Source organism: Portunus trituberculatus, chromosome 49 (assembly GCF_017591435.1).
Source record: "Portunus trituberculatus isolate SZX2019 chromosome 49, ASM1759143v1, whole genome shotgun sequence".
Classification (NCBI taxonomy): domain Eukaryota; kingdom Metazoa; phylum Arthropoda; class Malacostraca; order Decapoda; family Portunidae; genus Portunus; species Portunus trituberculatus.
The window spans coordinates 15,085,959-15,103,208 of record NC_059303.1 but is presented as its reverse complement, the minus strand read 5'-3'; the positions used below and the strand labels follow the sequence as shown (position 1 = coordinate 15,103,208).

The 17,250-nt window shown below is 39.0% G+C and overlaps 1 protein-coding gene across 6 annotated transcripts in view; it reads right to left on the bottom strand.

Annotated features, from left to right (window-relative positions):
- Positions 1-5,108: 5,108 nt before the first annotated feature.
- LOC123499167 (exosome complex component RRP40-like) overlaps positions 5,109-17,250 on the bottom strand; it is a 69,053-nt gene continuing 56,911 nt past the window's right edge. For 3 of the 6 annotated variants that reach the window (XR_006672897.1, XR_006672895.1, XR_006672896.1), the window contains 3 exons: positions 8,925-9,065; positions 7,604-7,825; positions 5,109-6,365 (listed from right to left, as the gene is read on the bottom strand). The gene's annotated coding sequence lies outside the window, so the exon portion shown is untranslated. Of the gene's footprint in view, positions 6,366-7,603; positions 7,826-8,924; positions 9,066-14,624; positions 14,975-17,250 lie in introns of those variants that run through there. The other 3 variants (XR_006672899.1, XR_006672900.1, XR_006672898.1) reach the window with 3 other exon arrangements.

The window sequence follows — 17,250 nt, the reverse complement described above, 5'->3', positions numbered from 1 at the left end:
TCCAGTGTCCAGCCACTTCTATTTCACCACCTACAAGCCTACCATGATATTCTCTCTCTCTCTCTCTCTCTCTCTCTCTCTCTCTCTCTCTCTGAAATAACACATTTCCCCTTGCCAAAAATCATGTGGTATTTTACCCCCAATGTTCCATCAAAGGATTTGCTGAGAGGGGAGGGGTTGAACCCCCACCCTCTAGATTCGCCCCTGCTATCACTTCAAAAGTTGTTTTAATCAGTCTGATTTACATGATTTGGATAATAAGTTTTGGTTGGGTATACTGTATTACTTATAACCAAATACATACGATGTGACAGAATATATATATATATATATATATATATATATATATATATATATATATATATATATATATATATATATATATATATATATATATATATATATATATATATATATATATATATATATATATATATATATACATATAAGAAAACAACCACTTGGAGTGGAAGTCTTATACTATGACTAATAAACTTAATGAGTACATTTCAGATATAAGGTAAAATTGTTTGAAACGTACCTTTCAAGGCATGGCACACGAGAGAAGGAAATTTTCTGATGTCTTATTTGTGATGACGGTACCTGCTCTTGATTTAACAATTCTCCATGCTCGAAACCTAAAATTGGTTTCAGGCATTTTAGTCTAACATACTTACAAATGTGATAAATAAAATTACACGTGAATGTATAGCTACATACATTATACAGGCAGAAAGAATGCAGATTGGTTTGCTACAGCTCGGGTGCTGAAGTAGGTATTATTGTGCACAAAAAATTCAAACTAAATGACTGAGGTGATGCTGATATGCTCATGTAATGTCAAGTGTCATTCATGACCACCAAACCCCACACAAAACGCTATTGCATTGAGACTTCTTGTGGAGTGGAACTCTTAATACTGTGACTAATGAACATAATGAGTAGGCTACATATAAGATATAAAGTAAGAGTGTTTGAAACATACCTTCAAAGTATGACACAAGAGAGAAGGAAATCTTTTGACATCTGCGCGTTAACAGTTGTGCTTGTGATGACGGTACCTGTTTCGTACGCGTGAGAAACGACGCGATCTATAGAAAACTAGCAAGAGTGACTATTGTATTACCTGTCACGTATCCACAGAATTCCTCTCCAGTAGTCTACCACAGGAGATACGTCTACCCCAAAGTTGAGAACCCTTCATTTAGTTATAGATATACATTCCATTCCATAGAGAGAGAGAGAGAGAGAGAGAGAGAGAGAGAGAGAGAGAGAGAGAGAGAGAGAGAGAGAGAGCGTGTTATTGTTAATAAAATATTATCATTAAGTTAACCATACACACACATCACTTAAGCCCCGCCCCCACACTCCAAATCATTTGGGAAAAAAAATTTCGCGAGCCGGACCAAGACCCCCATCCCTCCTTCCCATGTCAACTCGTCAACGTTTACCTCAGTTCTCAGTGTTTCCCGGACATTTCCTGCTGTTTACCTAAAATGCATAAAGTGCAGTGATATGAGGAAGAAATGAGATATAGTAGTGTGTGAGGGAGCGTAGTTATAGTAGTAGCAGTAGCAGTTACTAGTACCTAGTGGTAGTAGTGGCAGCAGCTACAACAGCAGCAGTAGTAGTAATAGTAGTAGTAGTGTGTGTGTGTGTGTGTGTGTGTGTGTGTGTGTATATGACGAGTGTAGCAGCAAGAAGGAAGTGGGGATGGGGAGGCAGACACGAAGTGGTTTTGAGAAGAGATCGAGGCATATAGTTTAATAAGTATCATTGACTTTTGGTCTATGATACTTATCTTTTAGATCTCTTGAGTTACCATATCTAATACTGTCTCTCTCTCTCTCTCTCTCTCTCTCTCTCTCTCTCTCAAGAACTGAAATACATAACATCCACAACACAATAAAATCACTCTTAATCTTGTCACAGCTACTTTCTGACTCATCCCAGACACCAGCACTCGGCTGTATGGCCTGTATAAGTTTGTACTTCAGCGTCTCTTAGGTGTTATACTTTGGCAGTTCATGTTGGGTGGTGTAAGAGTAAGCGACTGGGAGGAATTATTTTGTAATCTGCTGTTTGAATTATCAACTATGGGTGGAGAAAATTATAGGGGTAGTAAAAATAACATTTAATGTATGCATTTTCTTTATTTTCCTTTTCTTTATTCTTCTTACACATGTTTCTCATTCTATATATTAAGTAAGGTCTTTGACTCATTTTTTGAGAATGAGGAAGAAGGAAGAAGAGATAATATAGGAAGTTAGAAAACTATGAATAAGCAGAATAAGAACAGTAGTAGTAATTATTTTCTGTTGCTTTTATATATTAACTGTTTCCTACTATTGCAGGAGGAAGAGAAAAAGAAAAGGACAAAGAAGGAAGAGATAATAAGAGGACCAAAAAATGAAGATAAAATGATAAAGAACAAGAGAAGAATGCATGAAATTGTGTCACACCTGTGGATAGATGAGGATGGTATAGTGAATATTGTCTGACCACAATATGCTGGTTGTGGAATGCCTGATGCAGGGTGGAAGTGAAATGAGCATGGTAGGTAAGGAATAGAAGTGGAGACAGAGATGTGTAGGGTGGGATAACTTTCAGGTAGATCTGAGTGAGAGAAGGTGGGATGAGGATGCAAGTGTGGATGATGTGAAGCACCTGAATGAGAGACTGGTCGAGAATGTGCAAAGTGCTGCCGAGAATCAGATAGGGTTTGTGAGAGTAGGCAGAAAGTATGTAAACCAAGGAAGAGAATGATGAAATTAGAAAGGCCAGGAAGGAGCGAAAGAGAGGGTAGACAGTGCAGATGGTTGAGAAAAAGAGACTTGAAAGTGATGAGGCAGATGCATGGGCAGTATATATAAAGCAACAGAGACTTGCAAGATGAATGATAATGAACGCTAAAGTGAAGTGTGATTGAATCTTTGAGAGAAAGGCATGGAAGATGACTGTGAATAATGGTACAAGTTCATTAGGGGTGAGAATATGTAGGGAAATGTTGGTGTGGAGAGTTTGAAAGTGAATGGTGAAGTTATAAAAGGAAGGAATCAGGGAGGTAATCAAACAGTTCTGGGAAGAAGTGGGTGGTGTAGGCGAGGTGTGTGGTATGAGAGGATGTGTGACACTGGAGAGGAAGAATGCAGATGAACTGAATGAGAGAATCAGCAAGGAGGCAGAGGGATGTGTAAAATAGGCAGAAGAATATGGAAGGCAGCAGGGCCAGATGGTACACCATATGAGATGTATAAAAATGGTGGGGAGGTTGTGATTGACAGGATGACTGAGGGGTTCTTAACCATATGTGGTAACAGGATGACTGAGGGGTTCTTAACCATATGTGGTAGGAGGAGAGAGTACCAAGAATGTGGAATGAATGAGGGTGACTTTATTGCATAAGGGAAGATAAAAAAAGTAAGAATGAGCTGAAAACTATAGGCTGATGGCATTAAAAAAAAGTAAGAATGAGCTGAAAACTATAGGCTGATGGCATTAGTAATTGCAGTGTTTAGTGCAGTTTTGAATGAGAGATTGTGTAAGCTGGAGTGTTAGGTGAAGAACAGATGATTCCCGTGTGGACAGGAAAACTGAGGATGATGTGTGGTATGAATAAATTGAGAGGAAAAGAAAGGATGGAGGTAACTATATTTGAGTTTTCCGGATATAGCAAAAGCATATATGTACATATGACAGACAAGCTTGACAGAAAGTTGGCAGTGTTAGGAAAGATTGGGTTCAGTGAAAAAAGATCAACATAATGTGTAGCTAGCAGGTATGTTGACATGAGAACCAAATACAGGCTAGGAAATATAGAAACAGACTGGCTGAAGAGCACCAGGCAAGGATGTATATTGTCACCAACCCTTTTTAGCTTGTATACAGAGGGAGTTGGCAGCCAGATTAGGGATGAATGAATGAATGCAGGAGTAAGTGTGGGGAATGATAAGTAAGAGATAGGTGTGCTTCTCTATATGCAGTAGTGTTCATGAGTGAATCACATCCTGAGTTGCAAAGTTTGTTGTTAGATGTTGTGGATGGATATGGGAGAGACTTTGGAGTTAGGTTTTTAGTCTAAGAAGAAAAGTAAGGTAAATAATAGTGAATAAGGTCAGAAGATGAAAGCAATGCGGTACGAAGAACTGGAGAAAATTAGTTGAACCAGGCACGAGAATATAAGTATTCAGTGATGTGGATGAGTCTGAATGGGTGCAAAAAGATAAGCTTGGTGAACCAGTGGGTGAGGACAATTGGGGACTGCAGCTAGAATAAGAAAGAGCAAGTAAATATGATGTGATGATAGATACGTCATGGAAGAGTATTATTGCCATGCCCAGTATAATGTATGATATGGATGTGAACTGTATGGAACAAAAGTGAAATTGTCAAGTTAGAAGTGGGGGGCAGAGAGTATAGTAGTTAAAATAGAACTGAACACACTGAGGTACACAGAAATAGAAGGCTTGATGTGGGATTAGAGCACCTTCATGGAACTGAGAAAGGTGTACCCTGTGGAATGAAAGTTGATGAAACAAATAGAGGAAGAGGTGCAGGAATGAAACAAATAGAGGAAGAGGTGCAGGAATGACCGACATATATGGGGGATATAAGAATGCTGGGAGGAATCGAAATCAAATGAATTGTGTGAGAAGAGAAGTGAGAGTGGGAACTAAGAGTGTGTGAGATATACAGAAAGGTGAAGTGGATAAGAAGATATATAATGCTTCCGAAGAATGATAGTACTCTGAATACTCTGTGACATGATGATGTAAGGGAAAAAAGGAGGCTCCGTGATGTATATATATATATATATACACGAAGAATGATAGTACTCTGAATACTCTGTGACATGATGATGTAAGGGAAAAAAGGAGGCTCCGTGATGTATATATATTATATATATATACATGGATGGTATGATGGCAGCCACTGTATGTATAGAAAGTAAAATAAATATTTGTATACAAGGAGGAACTATACAAGTGGTCTGAGTCCCACAGCAAATGTGCTAGATGTGTGTGACATGGGAGAGTTTCTGTCTGGTAAGGAGGATGTGTCATGTTAGATGTAGTGAACAGAATACTATTTTCCTATCTATACTCATTTTTTACTATTTTCCTATCTATACTCAGGCTTTTTTTAACACTAACTGAAGTAACATCGAGGCTGTCCATATCACCACACAAACACCAAACTGGCCCCACAAATGGCCCAAGAAATTCTGGGCTGGATTCAACAGCATCCAGGCAAGCTGCCCTCACTCAGTAGACAGTAAATCTGCATTACATACAGTGTCTACAAATGAAATGCACCCTGCTCACAATACAAAGTAGTACTTAAAAGAGCAGGCAGAGAAACAATGGTGCACACAGGCCACAGTGGATGGATTCTTGATCAAGTGATATCTGACAGCCACACTGGGTAGCACTGTGACATTAGTGTACTCACCCAGCCTCACTGCTGCTTAGTTCTGGGGCTGAGGAGGTTTATTTATACTTCACATCTACTTAGCATTTCATCATCCTACTTGTTTACTGGCTACTATATATCGGACAACTAGCATGGGTCCAAAGCCAATTCTGGACTTGGAAAAGGCCCACATTTTGACAATGACGGAAGAAAATATGGCAATAAAGGAGAAATCCTTGCATATTGGCAGTACCATGACAGCTATGAAGAAGATTCAACCTGACACCCAAGATCTTCCTTCAAATCAAATACCACCTCACAAATCTCATTTTCAGCTCTTCAACCCTTCTTTTAGTTGTTGGGCAGTCCAGCGTGGGTTTTTCTTCAGAGCAATAGGAGTGTCATTGCTTGGGGAAGTCTTCACTTTTAGCTCTAGGTTGTGATTTATGAGCTGGTATATTTGATTTGGTGGGAGATCTTGGGCATCAGCTTAAAGTTTGATAGCTGTCATGCCACGGCCAGTATGCAAAGATATCATCCCCTTTATTGTCACTTTACTAACTTCAACACCAAAATGTGAGCCTTTTCCAACTTCACAAGTCACTCTGGACCCATGCTGGTCATCTGCATGGCCAGTAACAAGTGGGATAAGGGAATGCTTAAAACGCTGAATAGAGACGTGAAGCATAAACCACCTCAGCCCCACACAGCTGGAGCAGCAGTGAGGCCGGGTGAGTACACTAGAGTCACCTTGCTACCCAGTGTGGCTGCCAGATATCATTTGATCAAGAACCACGTACTGTGGCCCACGTGCACCAATATTTCTCTGTCCACTCTCTTAAGTGCTTTTGCATTGCAGGCAGGGTGCACTTCATTTGCAGCCACAGTACATCTATCTATGCAGACAGTAGTAGTAGTACTGGTGACATTTTCTTGCCCCAGCCATCACAAATCTATCAAGTAAGAGACAAAAAAATACAAGTTAGTTGCTAGGAAGAGTCACCATTCATGAAAACATAGGTTCCTGAAAACTTTAAAACAAAGCAGCCTCAAGATAGATGAAGTTAAAAAAGAACAATAATACATGTTTGTTGGCTGTGTGATATTGGTACAAGAGCAACAAGTGATAGTAAATAAGTCTTAAAATAAACAACTTATTATCTCATTATTGATTTCTTGATCTTTTAACAACTAAGGATTCTTGATCTTTTAACAACTAAGGATTATATCATCAATTTCTTTTTATAAAAAAATCTCCACCAAGTCTTACGACGAGTGTATGTTGTTAAGACAATCAGATCTTTAAAGTAGGATGCAGTGTTCCTCTCTCATATATTGTCATAACATAACATAACATAACATAAATAATAGGATAACAAAGGGCCACCAGGGCCCATCTAGGTTATCCTGTATCAGTCGCACAGTGACCTCGTCATCAGTACTTAAAGATACACTTACAAGTACACAATACATTATATACTAATTCTAAATATTTGGCCCATTAACAGGGCTAAGTCCTGCAGCGAAATCCTCTACAATTTGTGGTCCCCATACATGGGGATCATGTCTTATTTAACTATAGTAAATTTCTTATAAAAACTATCATGCAGTGCTATACATAATTATAAATCTAATAAATTTAAGTGCTTATCTAATCTGTTTTTAAACATTGTCAAACTAGTGCTATTTACAACCGTCTCTGGCAATGCATTCCAGAAGTCTACCACTCTATGACTAAAGAAATATTTTCTTATATCTAACCTGCAGCCTTGCTTTCTAATCTTCCTGCCATGATTTCTAGTCCTATTTCCCTCCTCTAAGGTAAAGAAAGATCTCACATCTATGTAGTTTGTATCTGAGAACATTTTAAATAACTCTATCATATCCCTCTTATACATCTCCTCTCAAATGAAAACATGTTTAATTCCTTTAATCTATCTCTATACTCCAGGCGCTTTAATGCTGGTATCATCCTAGTTGCTCTTCTCTGAACTGCTTCTAACATGTTGATATCCTGCCTATAGTGGGGTGACCAGGCCTGTATGCAATACTCTAAATGGGGCCTAACATAGGAATTATATAAGCTACGCACCACTTCCTTACTTTTATAACTAACATTTCTATTTATAAAACCCAGGATCCTATTTGCCCTATTTCTTGCTTCTAAACATTGCTTTGAAAATTTCATCACCTGCAGCTACTGGCTATAATGCCAGCACTCCTCCACTCTAGTACTGTTTGTGTGACGGACTCATTGCAGTTCTTGCATTCCTGGCGTTTTGTTACACAGGCAAGTGGATGGCATTCCTGGCGTTTTGTTACACAGGCAAGTGGATGGCCGTGGTCCTCTTCACTTCAGTACTGTTCATACAACAAGTTGGTGCATTTCTCACTTTTTTTTCTTGCCCAGGACCTGCAAGGTAAAAATAGGATTATCACTGCAACAGAACAACATTTGTGTATCTGAGAAGAGAAGTGTTGTGACATGAACACTCCCAGAAGAAACCAGGCAAAATTCTTCTGGGTGGGTTGACCTTATGTTGGGAGAGATGGACACAAGTATAGCTTAAAGGGAGGGGAAAGAAATAGGATGTCCAAAAAATGGTGGAAAAACGGCTATCTATAGACTGAGAAGAGGCTTCTTCCTTGCCACAGTCCTAACAAAGAGAAAGGCACCTCACCAGTAGTGAGGAAAGTGTGATAAACTAATAAAGAATATCCAAAAAATTTATACTTTCCTTACTACATTCTCTTAGTTAGATCATGAAATAAGATTTGTTCACATCTATTATTATCTATCTAAAAGTATATCACTGTCTAGAAAACAGAAATAACCATTACTGATTCTTAATGGAGCTTTGGTTTCAAGACCTCACTGGCAAGACCTGGCCACTGTCTGGAGGTTCAGTATCTAGGTCAGACTAATAGGATATATCACAGAGGTGAATGGGTTTTTATTTTATCTATAGTGCTCTCTTATGGACATGATGAATATGAGAATGGAAGGTAGTCGTCTACATGAGTTCTGAGCACTGGTTCTATTGATGATGCTCTTATGGATTTAGGTGAATATGAGAATAGAAGGTAGTGTAAAAAAAAGTTTTCAAAGTCCACTTAAGGTAAAAGGCAGAGAGAAGGGCAGGGAGAGCAAAAGTTGTAGCCAGCATCAGCTCTGCATCAGATCACACATTGCCTATGTGTCAGTAGTACACCTACTACAGCTTGTCACCATTTCTTTCTGCCTTTTTTGTCCTTTCTATATCATTTCTTTCTGCCTCTTTTGTCCTTTCTATATCATTTCTTTCTGTCCTTTCTACATCCAAATTTTTTTTTTCTTGATCTTTTTACATTACAAATTTCATTTACATTACAAATTTCATATACCATTTTTTACATTACAAATTTCATTTACATTACAAATTTCATATACCATTTATTTCAATTATCTGATAAGTAATTTCAAGATGAGAAAAGCAGTATAATAACCATCAACTCCATCCATAACAACTCACAGTACAGCACCATAAAAATTCCTGTGTATCACCAGCTAGTCACTCACTGTACTGCTTGAGCTGATCTTGTGGTCTTCTTCCACTCCCATAGTGTTTGTGTGGCTTGCTATAGTTCTTATTTTGTAGCACCCTGCCCAGGACCTGCAAGATTGAACAAGATTATCTATAGTTGATAAACAATAACATGCATCTGTGTATGTGTCTGGGATGTAAAGAGCTGTGACATGAACACACACTAGGAAATAAGGCACACTCCTATAGATGGGTTGGCTTGATGGGAAGACACTGAGTGCATCTTAGAGGAAAGGAAGATCCAGACTTCCAAAATACACATCATACGACAAATGGGAGGAGCACCAAAGAAGCGCCTGGTGAAGTTTTGTAAAGGAAAGAGATGACATGCATATTATTTAAACACAATATTCTAAAGAGACTTGGTCATCCTGAAAGAGATCATTACAACAATACTAATGGCTTTCCTTATCAAGTTTTGGTCATCCTCTTTTAGGGACTTCGGTGAAACTTTTGCTGTTGCCTTAGACCAGTGTTTCTCAACCTGTGCGCTGCGGGAATCACATAAGTGCGCCGCGAGTACTCGGACACGTCCTGTACCCATCCATCAGAGGTGCAGTCAGCTAGCATTCCTGAGCTACCATAAAAGTAAGCAAGTAGTAATTAAAAGTTTAATTAATGTTTTTCTTATCTGAGTCGGAACGTTCAGGGTGAATTTTTGCCAGTACTGCATCATTCTGTTTTCAACGTCACCCAGCAGACCCGAGACGCCAGGATTACCATTATAAGGCTTCGAATAAATAGTCATTAGTTACGGCCACGCCGACCAGATAGCGACCCACGACAACTATTTTTCATATCCTTCCAGGCTGTCCCTCCCCTGTTCCTCCCTCTCTCAAAACCTCCGGTTGCCACACTTGTTTCGAGATTTAAGCGTCTCATGCAAGTCATACAACTCACAGGTACTAATATAAAACTACGAAAACATGCTTTATCATTAGTTTGGTATTGAAAAAGTGAATCTGGTATTAAAAATTGAAGTATTTGGTATTAAGTCCCTGAGTAAACTTGCTTTCTGTTGAAGAGGAAATGAGAGTGTGTCTCAACTGTCCCTCCCAACATAGAGAGGATATGTAAATCCAGGCAGGCACAGGTGTCTCATTGATAAGGTATGTATTTTTTTGTAATAATAGTTTATTTACAGTACACACTGTTTCCTGCTGTTTATTTGTACCTATTATTTTATCAATAATATTGTGTAACTGAGATATTATGGTTAACACACCGTCCGTGAAGGAGTAAAAGGTTAATTAATTATGAAACTAAAGAGATGGTGCGTCGCCAAATCAAAAACATGTCTTTAGTGCACTGCCAACCAACAAAGGTTGAGAAACACTGCCTTAGACATATCAGAAGCTTTGATTTCCACACTATCCTCCTACAGCTTCAATCTTCTCCATAACTTCATCTAAATTTTCCTTTCTAACTATTCTGTTGTTGCTGTGGCAAACCTTCACTGCTCTTCTCATAAACCTATTAACAGTGGTGATCTTCAGGTTTCTGTCCTTTCATCCATTGTCATCAATGATTTTCTAAACCAAACTTCATATCTTATCCACTCTGACACTGATGATGCCATTCTCCACTTTAGCACATCTTTTCATAGATCTCCAATCCTTAAGAAAGCAAACAGATCATACAGGGAAACCACAGAACACTTAACTTCTTAACTCTGAAAATTTTTGATTCGTTAAGAGCAAACTTAGTATATTGTTCCATGCCTGAAACACTCAAATCCTTCATGTACCTATCAACTTGACACAATCTTCATGATAATTAGATAATTATCCACACTTCTTCAATGATGCTCAGTTATCCCCCTCTTCTACACTGAACATAATAAGTCTGTATTTCATTTATAAATCAGTCTGTATTTCATTTATAATCTAAACTAGAAGCTTCACATCTCATCTCTTGCAAAAACAGCCTCTGTAAAGTTAGGCATTCTGAGTTGTCTCCACTAGTTTCTCACCCTCCTAGCTAGCTGGTAACTCTGTACAAGAGCCTTATCTGTCCAAGTATGGGATGGTTCCACTTATACTGCACTCCTAGATACAGCAGAATGAAAAGCTTTTTGTTTTATCAAACACCTCTCCTTTGACGGACTGTCTTCAGCCTCTTTCTCACTGCAGCAAAGTTGCATCTCGCTATTTTCTATCACTATTGCAATGTCAACTGCTCTTCTGACCTTGCTAACTGCATACCATCTCTCCTCCCATGGCCTCACTGCACAAAATTTTCATTCTCTCACCCTTATTTTATCCATTTCCCTAATGCAAGAGTTAACCAGTATTCTTAATCATTCATCCTTTTCTCTGATAAACTCTGGAAGTCCCTTCCTGTATCTCTATTTCCTCCTTCCTATGATTTTAACTCTTCTAAGAGGAAGATTTCAAGACATATGAACGACACACTGAGAAAAAAATTTATGATATAAGGCTTGATTTCTTGGACCTAATTGATTTTCCATTTATGTGAAATGACCTTGCTGAGAAAATCCATATACATTCTGTAGTACAATATGGCAATGATATCCTGTGTCTCCATGCTGCTAGCTGCCAGGAATGAAGTGCTTGTAGAAAAACAAAAATAACGTTAAAGCGATAGTCATGATGGTGATGAATGCATACATCATCTCTAAAGCACAATAAAATAAGGTATAATATGAAACATTACTTTTTTTTTAATAGCCTGGTCCATTCTTATTGGAAAAAACAAAGGTCCATTCTTATTGGAAGAAAAGAAAACAGTGCATTTTTATTGGGAATAGACAACTTCTGTCTAATGTACTGCCAGGCACCTTTCACCTTTATAAATGGTGATGGTGAGCACCAATGGCATCAATGGCGTGCCACACTCTTTGTGGTACGTCCATTGTTGTTCCTGGTTAGATATGTTGATAGAGTCATCACTCCCTTTCCACAGATTTGGTCCACAGTCTCTTATTGGTTATTCAAGACTGCGCTGTATGTCTATACAGTATTCCTCCATATGCCACCTACAGGACACACGCAGGAGAGTTTTTTCTCCCTTCACACACTGGGAACCCCTCGAATTACATCTCATACCTACTTGCTGCTAGATGAACAGGGTCTACACATTAAGAGGCTTGCCCATTTGCCTTACCGCACCTGGGACTCAAACCTGGCCTTCTTGGTTGTGAGCCGTGTGTGTTAACCACTACAGTATGCAGTGTGCATTTTCCCCTAATACTCATGTAAAAGAAAATTAGATTTTTATTTTGACACATCTATGCTTTTCATGTGTATATCAGCAAAATTAATAAGAAAATTATGGGTCTTGATGTTTATGAGACGAATGAGTCAATTTTAACAATCCAACTCAAACTATATTGTTGTACAGATTTGTTCTCAGCCTGATGAATTATTGTATATATGGGGCTCTACAAATGTAACTCTTCTTCACAGGGTGCAGAAATCACAAAATTTTGAGCCCAAAGTAGCCTCTGGGGGAGCTAATAAATTTGACCATGTTACTCCAATCATGAAAGAAATACAATGGATGATGAGGACGGTAACTTCATTTGCATTTCTATCAATAAAACAAATATCAAAACAATGCAAGTTGACAAAAAATCAACAAGAGTGATGGAGGAGCAGGAGAGAGAAGAGGATGAGGAGAGGAATGTTAACATAAACATATCAGAAAATTTTACTCTATTTATATTTCATCTATTTTTTGCATTGGTAATGTGGTGGTGAAGTTACAACTCTCTCTCTCTCTCTCTCTCTCTCTCTCTCTCTCTCTCTCTCTCTCTCTCTCTCTCTCTCTCTCTCTCTCTCTCATGGTTACAACACCCTTCGCTTAAGAGTAAAAGCCACACCACAACTAAACACACACACACACACACACACACACACAAGTGGAAAGCATGAAGTGATGATGAAGTTACAGCACATAATTTGCATAACTTTAAAGAAAAATTTGATAAAAGGAGACATGGAGACAGGACACTATAAGCCCTGCTTGAACTATGTACAATACAACTAGGTAAACACACACACACACACACACACACACACACACACACACACATATATATATATATATATATATATATATATATATATATATATATATATATATATATATATATATATATATATATATATATATATAGGCATCCCAGGCACCCCAACCCCAGGTTGGTAGTCCAGTTCATTCACCCTGCAGTAATCTGGGCATTTTTCGAGTGTTTTGCAGGTGTTTGCACGTGTTTTAAAGGCTCCCTGTGTGGTAGTAGGTGAAGGGGTGGGAAATAATGAGAGAGGTAAGTGAGAGAAGAGGGAGGTCGTGTGAAAATAAAAAAAAAACTACTGCTCTACATCACGATTTTTTCTCGTTTATTATTAGAGTTTCCATTGTTTTTGTATTTCATTTGCTAATAAGAAAGTAACTCAAGTTATAATCCGTAATTAGATCCACTCTAGCTGTGTTTTCTGGTTTTTCGTTGAAGTAGCACTTTCGGCATTCTATAATTATAACTTTTTTTAATTATCACATCTAGGATTGTTTTAGTGGTTAAAATAAGCTTAGAAAAATATGAAAGACATAATCCAAGAAATAATATTCCATAAAATTCAGTCTAACAATTTGTACTTTTAAATTCAAAAATTTTAACGGAATCAAAATAAAAAATTGAAATCTTTATATGACCACGAATCTGTGTTTCCTTTATTTGGCTGGAAAGCAAAAACTTTTCGTAATTTGAAAATGTAACAATGTAGTGTGGCTGTGCTTTCCCTCTCGACATTATGATGTGTTGGTGGTGCCGTTATTATGACCTAAAGACCGTTCGGTGTCTTTCGTTTTGTAAACAATCAATTCGGTTACGTTATTATATTTTGGTTATTTGTTAAAGTATTCGTTGCGTCAAAAAATGTAGTGCATTCCAGTCTGGGTGCCTTTTTTCTTCTCGCGATTTTTAAAATGAATTAGATTACGTAAATATTGAGCCACAGGGGGACCTCAGCCGTGCCTTCACCCCAGGTCAATCCACCAATGTTTGCCTGCACTTCCCTGTGTTTCCACATCCAGAGAGTGAAGCAAAGCCAGAATCAACCACCAAAATAGATAAATAGCTCATTGATGTGTTAAATTAGCGATGTATGTTTAAGTATAACCCCGTTCAGACCACCCAGCGCCCACCATGACCCGAACCAAAAGACCCTTTCCCACCAACACACCGTGCCTCTCCATATCGACTCATCAACATTCCCTTCAATTTTCAGTGTATCCAGGGCACTTCCTGCTGTTTCCCACCTAAAATAAGATAGGTAGAAGAAATGGGGTATGGAAGTGTGTGAGGGAGTGCAGCAGCAGCAACAACATTATCATCGTTGTGTGTGTGTGTGTGTGTGTGTTATATACCCAAGGAAGAGGCCATCATCACTCTGTAGTGTCTCCCTAGAACTGAATTGTGCCTTAAGGCGGCCCAAATGTAGTGAGTGGATGACACTGGCGGCAAGCGACTGTCACTGTCAGGCCGGTGGTAGTGTTAGGCCCCTCCACCTCCACCTCAACCTACTCCAACACAGCGAGCTTTTAAATCATACGGAAACACCTGCAAAACACTCGAATTCGTTCTAAACGAGAGAAAACTGCTACCTCGGGTGCGGCGGGGTGGTGGTTGGGCTAGCGGTGGCTTGGCGGGTGCTCAGTGCTCACTGCGGCTGGGCAGGTCGGGGCGCCAAGGATGTTTGATGTGGGCAGGTCGGGGCGCCAAGGATGTTTGATGTGGTGTTGGTATAGTATTGTGTGTGGTATGATGGTGCTGTGGTATGTGATGGTGTCTGGTGGTTGTGTATGTTGGTGGTGGTGGTGTCTGTGCTATTGTGGTGGTGATGGTGGTGTCTGGTGGTGCTATGGTGTGGTGGAGCCTGGCGTTTGTCTGTGGTGATAGTGTCTGGTGGTGTTATGGTGGTGTCGTGTTGTATGGTGTTAACACTACACACCCACAAAGTTAACTGTCGAGTGTGTGTGTGTGTGTGTGTGTGTGTGTGTGTGTGTGTGTGTGTGTGTGTGTGACCAATCACAATGCTGTATGTATAATTGGTATTTAATTCAACTGTTAACTGCCACTTGGTGTGTGTGTGTGTGTGTGTGTGTGTGTGTGTGTGTGTGTGCGTCATTCAGCCAGCCTTTCCCCTACGGAAAGAGCTGAGCTCATACTGACCGATCTTCGGGCAGGACTGAGACCACATCGCACACAACACACACCGAAAACGCGAGAGAATATGAAGGTGAAGAAGGTATGAGAAACATAGATGGGGAGAGAAGGAACAAGAAAAGGGGGTGTGGAGGGAAAGAGAAAGGCAGGCAGGCATATGGTACACGTCAAAGGCAGCTTAGCTTTGGCCAATGACAGATGTCAATTTTTGCTAGAATCATAGGTAGAAAAACTGCTTCAAGTAAAGAGCCGACTGTATAGAAGTATTAGAATAAAATCCAAAGTAATAACATATGGAATGTGTCATGGTGTATGTTGAATTAGAGACGTGGGGGGAAGGGACCTCTAACGGTATTGAAGAAAATGGATGGGAGTACTTGAGTAGCTTTGTCTTAGTGGTCGATAACTACTGCATAAAATAACTATTTCTTCCTTTGTTCGGAATACCAGATGATTAATACAGACTCAGAAACAAGACTCTTTACGTGTTCACTACTGATCACACTAAATGCTTTCCTTCATTTCTGCTTGATTTTCTTGTTTGATGTGGCAGTCATACGATTTCTCAAACGCATCACTTGAGACAGCACTAACAACTTTAATGATCTATATCTACTTTTATTGATGTTTCACTTCAAACATTTTTACATCAAAGCATTCCTCACTCTTACACATTGAAAGAAAATAGTCTTTACAGTGATAGAGCGAGAATCAAGGAACCAATGACCGACACAGACGCGATGCATCTCTTCTCATGATTGTCAGGCGAAAGAATGACGTCAAACGAGGATGTCATCTTTCTTTTGCTGGCTAAAGCGGGAACAGAAAATTATAATGTATAGATTACTTTTTCTATGGTAGAAAAAAAAGTACGCACATTTTTCTGCCATATTTCTGGCTTTGCTGGCTTGCTAACTTTATTTCAGTTTTTATTACAGCTGGACATATTTTTTTTCTTTTTCAGTATCTTAGGCCGCACCGAATATCCTTAGGTTAAATGCCCGATGGCACCATGTGAAAAACTCCATTGAAAACTATGGAAGGCAACCAAAGTTGGACACCGGGGTCCGCAAGTGTGTCCTCGTGTGAAAGGGGCCTAAGAGAATGAAGTTCCTCGGATTCTGTAGCGTCCTACTTTCACTGAAATCCTTTCACTATTTTCATTAAAAGAAATAATATGTATATATCTTTAAATGCGTATCTGTGAAATCTCTTACTTTTTCTCAGTTATATCTTTATGAAAGAAAATAGTATGCATGCTTTGGTATTCTTTTCGGTTTTCCTTTTTATGTTGACGTGAAACATTCACACCGCACAACTTACTTCAGGATTTTTTTTTTACATTTCAAGCAATAGTGGTTGAGGGTAAGAGTGCTGTTATCTCGCTGTAAGGTCCTTATTTGAGAATGCGTGGTAGTGTAACGAACAATATTGCATCATTTCAGAGTACTGTACAAGTACTACCAACGGAAAATTACAATGTGGACCCGGCACGCTCCGCCGCCACACTGGCCAAGAGTACCAGAGGATCAATGAACGAAGTAAAACACATTGTCAGTGTATCCATGTCCACAAACCATACACAATAAGAATCGGAACATATAAGTACGACGGAAGGGAAAAAATATAACTGAAGGGAAAGCAAGTCATGAGTATATAACCTTCCAAAAAAGCACAAAGCAAATAACACAACAAAAGTACGACGACGAAAATAACTGAAATTTTATGGTAAGTCACCTACGTACAGTAGGTGACCTGAGTTTTGAACGAAGCAAGGCTAGTTATTTAGCGAAATAAAATCAAAACCACATACAGGAAAGTAAAAGCAAAGTGAATAAAAGCAACAACATAAAAGAAAACCTCACATGCAACCAAAAAAAGAAGAAAAAAACTAAACCGGAAAAGAAAGAAAAAAAAGGTGTCTGTAATTTTTTCCCCTTCCTTGCTTATGAGAGAGAGACAACACTCACGCCTGGACTCAACCACGCGTGTAAGCAGTCACTATTTCCGGAGTCTATCCCTGAACGGAAACCAGGGGCCGTTACATATACCCGACCACACCCC